Source organism: Anomalospiza imberbis, chromosome 2, assembly GCF_031753505.1.
Source record: "Anomalospiza imberbis isolate Cuckoo-Finch-1a 21T00152 chromosome 2, ASM3175350v1, whole genome shotgun sequence".
In the NCBI taxonomy this organism is placed as follows: Eukaryota; Metazoa; Chordata; class Aves; order Passeriformes; family Viduidae; genus Anomalospiza; species Anomalospiza imberbis.
Genome location: NC_089682.1, coordinates 84,895,618 through 84,901,675, shown reverse-complemented (window position 1 = coordinate 84,901,675; position 6,058 = coordinate 84,895,618).

Here is a 6,058-nt window from a genome sequence, read left to right as displayed (position 1 = left end):
TCCCCTTCCTCCCCCACTAGCCACATCTGGCTGCTTCCCTGGAGACAACTCCAGGGATGGTGCAGCTGAGCAATGAGAGGTTCAGAGCTGATCCTGTGAGAGCTCATCCACCAATACTAATAATAAATTATTAATAAAAAATACTAATGAAAAAACCAACACTTTACTCTTGGATCCAGTTTATCTCTGATCACACCAGGGCCTAACTCATAGGAAGCAACTGGGCTATCACTGTAGCAGACAGATGAAGTAATCCAAAATTTGGTGTAACATGAAACTTCTCCTGAAGATACCAGGTGATGTTTTAAGCAGGCATATGTGGGTGCAGCCTATGACTCTTGCTATTTGGGAAGGTTTGTTTGAGATGTGACAGAGCAGACAGCAGAGAAATTAGCCCTCCCACACAAGCCATGGTTTACTGTTCTCTGAGCAGCATCAAGAGCCAACCACATCGAAACCCGTTTAAACAGGACAGAGTCACTCATGCTTTGCAATGTGCAACTTATGCAGCTTTGCAGAAGTTTATCCCAAAAACCACCAGTTGCAAGGTAGAATTAGTCTTACATCATCAGGTGGAAAAGTCAGTTCTTCCCCTCTTTGCGGAATGCTGACAAACACAGAAGAGATTTGGAAATCATCAAGGCCAACAAAAGCTGGAGGGAACCAAAAAACCCAACCCAAAACAAAAATCAAAAAACAAAACCCCAAAACCAATTTAAAAAAGGCCTTGGCTAATAGAAATTTTGACAAAATTGGTAAACAAGTATTTTGTTCCAACCCATGCCACTGACATCCCACCCCTCTGCTTACTTCAAATGAATAGCAAGGATGCTATCAGAATGGTTTGTACTACAGGAGTGCCTAAGGCAAGTTAGCTGGTGTCAAAAAGCACTGTGTGCATGCTCACACTTCCACAGGGTCTATGAAAAGACAACCACAGGTCCAGAAAAGCCAGAGGAATGTAGTGATACACAGCAAATGCGGAGAAAGGGATGAAAGCAAGAGTGCAGAGCAATGATAGGATCAGGTCAGGTCAATGACTAGTCAGGTGAGCAGCCTATCACTTCACCTTAGCAGGGCTGTCATTTCACCTGCGCATCCAAGCACAGGAGGCTGTATCCTGAGTCCTGGGACTGCAGAGGAACAGTAGCAGTAGGGTCTCACAGTGTGTGAGTCCACCCAGCAGACTTGGGGCTTTGGGTGAAGCTTCATGTTCTCTCCTGTAAAGCCACTGTTTGCCCAAGGGAGAGCAATGCTACATTGCATTAAATGCAAGCCTGTGAGATCCTGGTGATCTGGCTGGGAAGTATGAGACAAGGGCAACTTTACAAATCTATGGTGACTCAGCTGCCACAGATGTGGCTCTTCTGTTGGGCTGTGAACACATAGTTTTGGCAGTGCTGTGGGCTTTGATGGAAAGGACAGCTCCTTCCTTCTATGGGTGAGCCAAGGTCAAAGAAAAGGAAGGCTTGCACCAGTAGTGAAGTGTAGGACCTGCCACAAGAACTAACAGCCAGTATGGACAGGGCCACATGCCAGCCAAGGAAGGTCTGGAAGGCCAAGCGAGGAAGTTTGTGTTTGATGCAGCAGAAAAGGAGACAAAAAGACAGGTACAAAAAAATCCCTGAGGCCTAAATAGAAATTTGAGACTATGACATTGTCTTCTAGGATATACTGTAATGGACCAAGCTGGATTTGTCTTTAATTTCCTAAAGAGGGTGTCCTAGGGTAAATTAGTGATGCGTACCCAACAGTTCTGGAAGTATTGGGTGCTAATGGACAAAGCAAAAAGGAGCAATAGGATCAGCTCAATAAAGCCTAAAAGACAAAAGATATTTGCAGCATGTATTTAATTTATTCAAAAGGGGGAAATAGCATTTGCTGGACTGGTAAGGAGAAGGAAGCAGCTGCTAGAATACTAGAGGTCAAGGGCTTGCACACAATTTTAATTTCTGTGAACGGAAATGAGAGAAGGAAAAGAGCTTAAGGGAAAAGAGAGTGAAGCCCTCAAAGTTATTCCATGACCTTAGCTTCCCTGAGAATTTTTTCTTTCTATGTTTGATTTAAAGTCCCTAGGGCAGCAGTGGTCTTTGAGTCTTCTTCAGTACTGGCCAAATCATGATGCTTAATGAAAAAAGTGTTGATGAATGCATATAAAGGTTTCTTCTCTGCAGTCTGGCATTTAACAGATGACACCAGTTAAGACTGACAGGATCAGCTTCAAGGGAAGAGCATGAGAGCCCTTCCACTTGCCTTCAAAGAAGGGATGTTCTCGTTCATGTTGCAAACAATTCTTTGAAATTAAGAGCATGCAATTGGGTACTGTACACAAGGGACATTTCTGCATATTGCATATGGCAATTTCACACCAGACAAACTGCAGACGCAGTCAGGCAAGCTGCTGCATCTTGGTGGACCCCAGGGCTCCACGTGGGTGCAGAAGCTGGCCATGCAAAGCAGCTTGCTGGATTAAGGCATAATTCATTGCTGTGGTACAGTTTACTCACTCTAAAGGGCTTTATTCACAGCAGGGATGATTGAGGTGCCGGGAGGCACAAGCCTAGTTGAAATAGATTTGTCAGGCTTATTTCATGTTTTGTTGTGGTGGCTGCATTTAGATAGATTGTGAAAATTATGTTATTTCTAAGGTTCAGATTAGAGTATTGCCTAGAGATTAATAAAAATTGGAGATTCAGTTGTAAATGTCAGGTCCAAAATTCTGTGAAAACACCAACAGTCTGCAATTCCAATCATCTGCAAGCTAAAGAATGGCAAAGATTTATGCAGTATTTGGTTTGCCAACTTCAGCAGTCTCTGGCATATTTAGAAGAATATAGAGGCTGAGAAACAGACTTGCTCGTGTGGCTTTTGGTATGTTCTCTTTCTTATCCTATTCTGTTTAAAATAGTAAGTGCCATCTTTTCCTTTCTGCTTTAGCCTTCAGGATTTAGGTTGTTCTTTTTGTTTTGAGTTGTTAAAGAAAAGGTAGACTTGTGGGTGGTAGCAGATTTACCTCGTGACAAAGCTAAAAAAATGCTGCCATGGCCATATTCCCCCATCTAACAAAAACAAACAATCTGGAAAAGAATTCCCATATCAACACATTAAGAAATGAAAAAAAACCCTAATTTTGCTGATAAAAATGGCATTCCCATTTTGTCACAGGAATTATACAAATAAAACTAGTAGTCTTACCTGTGTTCTAATGTATCTAGGATTAAGTACAAGTCTTTGTGAATTAATTCAGTGATTGCACAAAAGGGACACTGTGACAGCATATTTGTTGTGGGCCATTTGGGTAAGTATCTGGTAGATGAGACTTCTCTCAGATGAAGCTGAGGGGGCTGTGCAGAGAAGATGGGGAGGTGGAAGGGAGAATAAGGCAGAGAGGAAGAGCCAGCCATGGTGTGAAAAGCCTTGAAACAGTGCAAATGGATTTGAACTTCTGGCTAAGAAAGAAAACTGAATAAATGTCTGTCACAGGACCAACTTCTGCTTGTCTCCTCCCTCCCCCAAGAAATGAGAATGATATGCATATTTAGACAGAGATAGATAAATGGCTATATATAGAGAGACACATAAAATTGGGAAGAGTGGTTGAGGGAGAAGTAAGACACACCGTATCACAATGTTATGCAGTTAATGAGAAACAAGGAGTAGCAGAAACAATTAAAAAATACCATGACATGATATGGAACTTTCCACTTTCAGTTGCATTTAAAAGCTTTATAAAAGAAACTTTAAATTAAACAACTACATTATCTTCACCTCAAAACAGTGTCCTTTGTTGGCAGACAATATCAATATTTAACACCACCCCCTACCCCCCCAGTTTTACATGTTTGAACATACAGTTATCTAGTACAGGCATTAGAAATTAATAACCCTGGTGTGACAGATAGCAAGTAGGCTGATTTTGAATTCTAGATGGGTAAGCAGAGGTACCGCTTGAAGCATTGTGACATTTTATGAGGGACATCAGAAAGAGAAAGCAGCTTCCAGTCCTGATAGATGTAATAGCCATTTTCCACTCAGCGTAAACAAGGAATCAATGACTTGCCCCCTTTTTAGTGTCAGCTGAAACAATGGAAAGCATGTGCCCAAGGACACAGCCAGATGTAAACACTGTCACCTGCTCTTGGGAGGGGTCCCGATATCTCAAACATGAATGAGGTGGGGGAAGGAAATAAAGACTTGTATGTGAAAGAAAAGAGGCAGAAACATGAGAGAGAATGAGAAAGTCATCTGGGTATAAACCTACATGTCTGAGAAAAAACAACACTCTAGTTTTGAGAGATGTGATGGGCTAATTTACTGTTTGGATATAGGCAGAAGTGGGGAGACCTTCGTTTCCACTACTTCCCCTTTCCTCCTCAGTCTCACAGGCCCACTGTTCATGCTGGTGCTGGTCCTTACATCTCTCTGAACTGACATAACTGACCAACCCAGCAGAAAACGAATGCAGAAAAACGTAGGTATGCATGGGTCATACAGCTAGCACAGGCACTGGGTGGAACTGCTGGTGAAAGGAGGGATGTATGAAGAGTGACATGAGGTGAATGGTGAAGGACAAAAGGAGGAAGAGTTGAGGCAAGATTTCCATTTGGAGGAATGGAGCCATCCTACAGCTCCGCTGCCTGTGAAACCACAGCCTGAAAGCACATAGAAGTGAAGTACAGTCAGGAAGTAAATTGGGAGGTTCTTCTCATGCTTTATCCTTACTTTGTCTCTAATAGAAATAATCCTAATATCCAAAATTCTCACTAATAAAAAGGTCAGAATTGGCAACAAATAAAGGTGCTGCTGTAATCCAGCTGCAGTCAGCCGCCATGGTTTGTAAACATGATTCAAGAGGCAGACAGAGTATATTTGATCTGGAAAGATAAGAGTGTATGCTGCCTGGGTAAAGAGTTAGATGTACTTTGACACAGATAATAAGATGCCATGCCTTAGCCTTGACTGTCTTTTGCATACGCATCTCCCTGTGAGGAATATCTGAAGATGTCATTAAGGAGAACAAAGCAAAGCAAAACTCTGAACTACAGCCTTTGCATGCTAAAAATTGTCCTGAATACACAGTGTGCCTGCACAGATTCCTTTTGAAATGGGAGCAGAGGTGTCACCTGGTGCTTTTCTCAAGCTGGGAGTGAGAAAATAAAGTCCCACTTTAAAAAAAAAATTAAAATCCATAGTAGTAGCCTGGGAAACTGTAGCTTATGATAGGTTTATTAAAGTACTTTATCGTTTTCATGAAGAATACTCAAATACTTTTAATGAAAGTTCCTACTAAAGTAAAACCTCCAGGGTCATACCAAATATGGTCAGAAATTGCCTAGGGAAATCACTGTATTTTGTCTTCCTTAGAGTCCATGACATTTTCTACTTCAGTGAAGTATCTACAAATAATTCAGTCAACCTCTGTTGAATTTTAAGGTAGTTAGATTGAATTCTTGAAATATCTGGGCAATTTACAGACTTGGGTGCAAGCTGTGCCATCAGGTGTTTTATCTTGAGAGCATATAAAATTACTATGATTTGCTTTGTGAATTTTATATCTTCATTAGAAAAAAAATCTTAAATAATCTGTAGATCTTTAAATACTTTAGGATGAGAGGATGAAGCAGGTTAAGTTAGCTTTTCTGTTAATTATTTTAGGTGAACAATTTTAAAGGACGCTGATTATGAGGTTCAAAGCATAAGGACAATTCAGTCCTGGTGCCATCTAATGCTCTAGGGAGAAAGACCAAATTTTGACTAAGTCAGCAGCAGAGCACTCGCTGAATTGAAGGACTGCATTTTGCTTGCCTGGTGTCTCACGGAGAGTGACAGAAGCACTACCCTGCCAAGCTCTAGCCAGGAAATCAACTCTACCTGGATGAGTCACCAAAATTAACTTCTTGGAGCAGACTACAACCATATCCCCAGTGCAAATTAGAATATATGCATCGCACAGCTTTACTGGAGAGCACCCTACTGGGGTTGTGTGCTGAGTTCACTGAGTTCTTACCCCACTGCACCGGAGAGGAAGGGAGGAAATCACGGCTCCACTTTCTCCAGT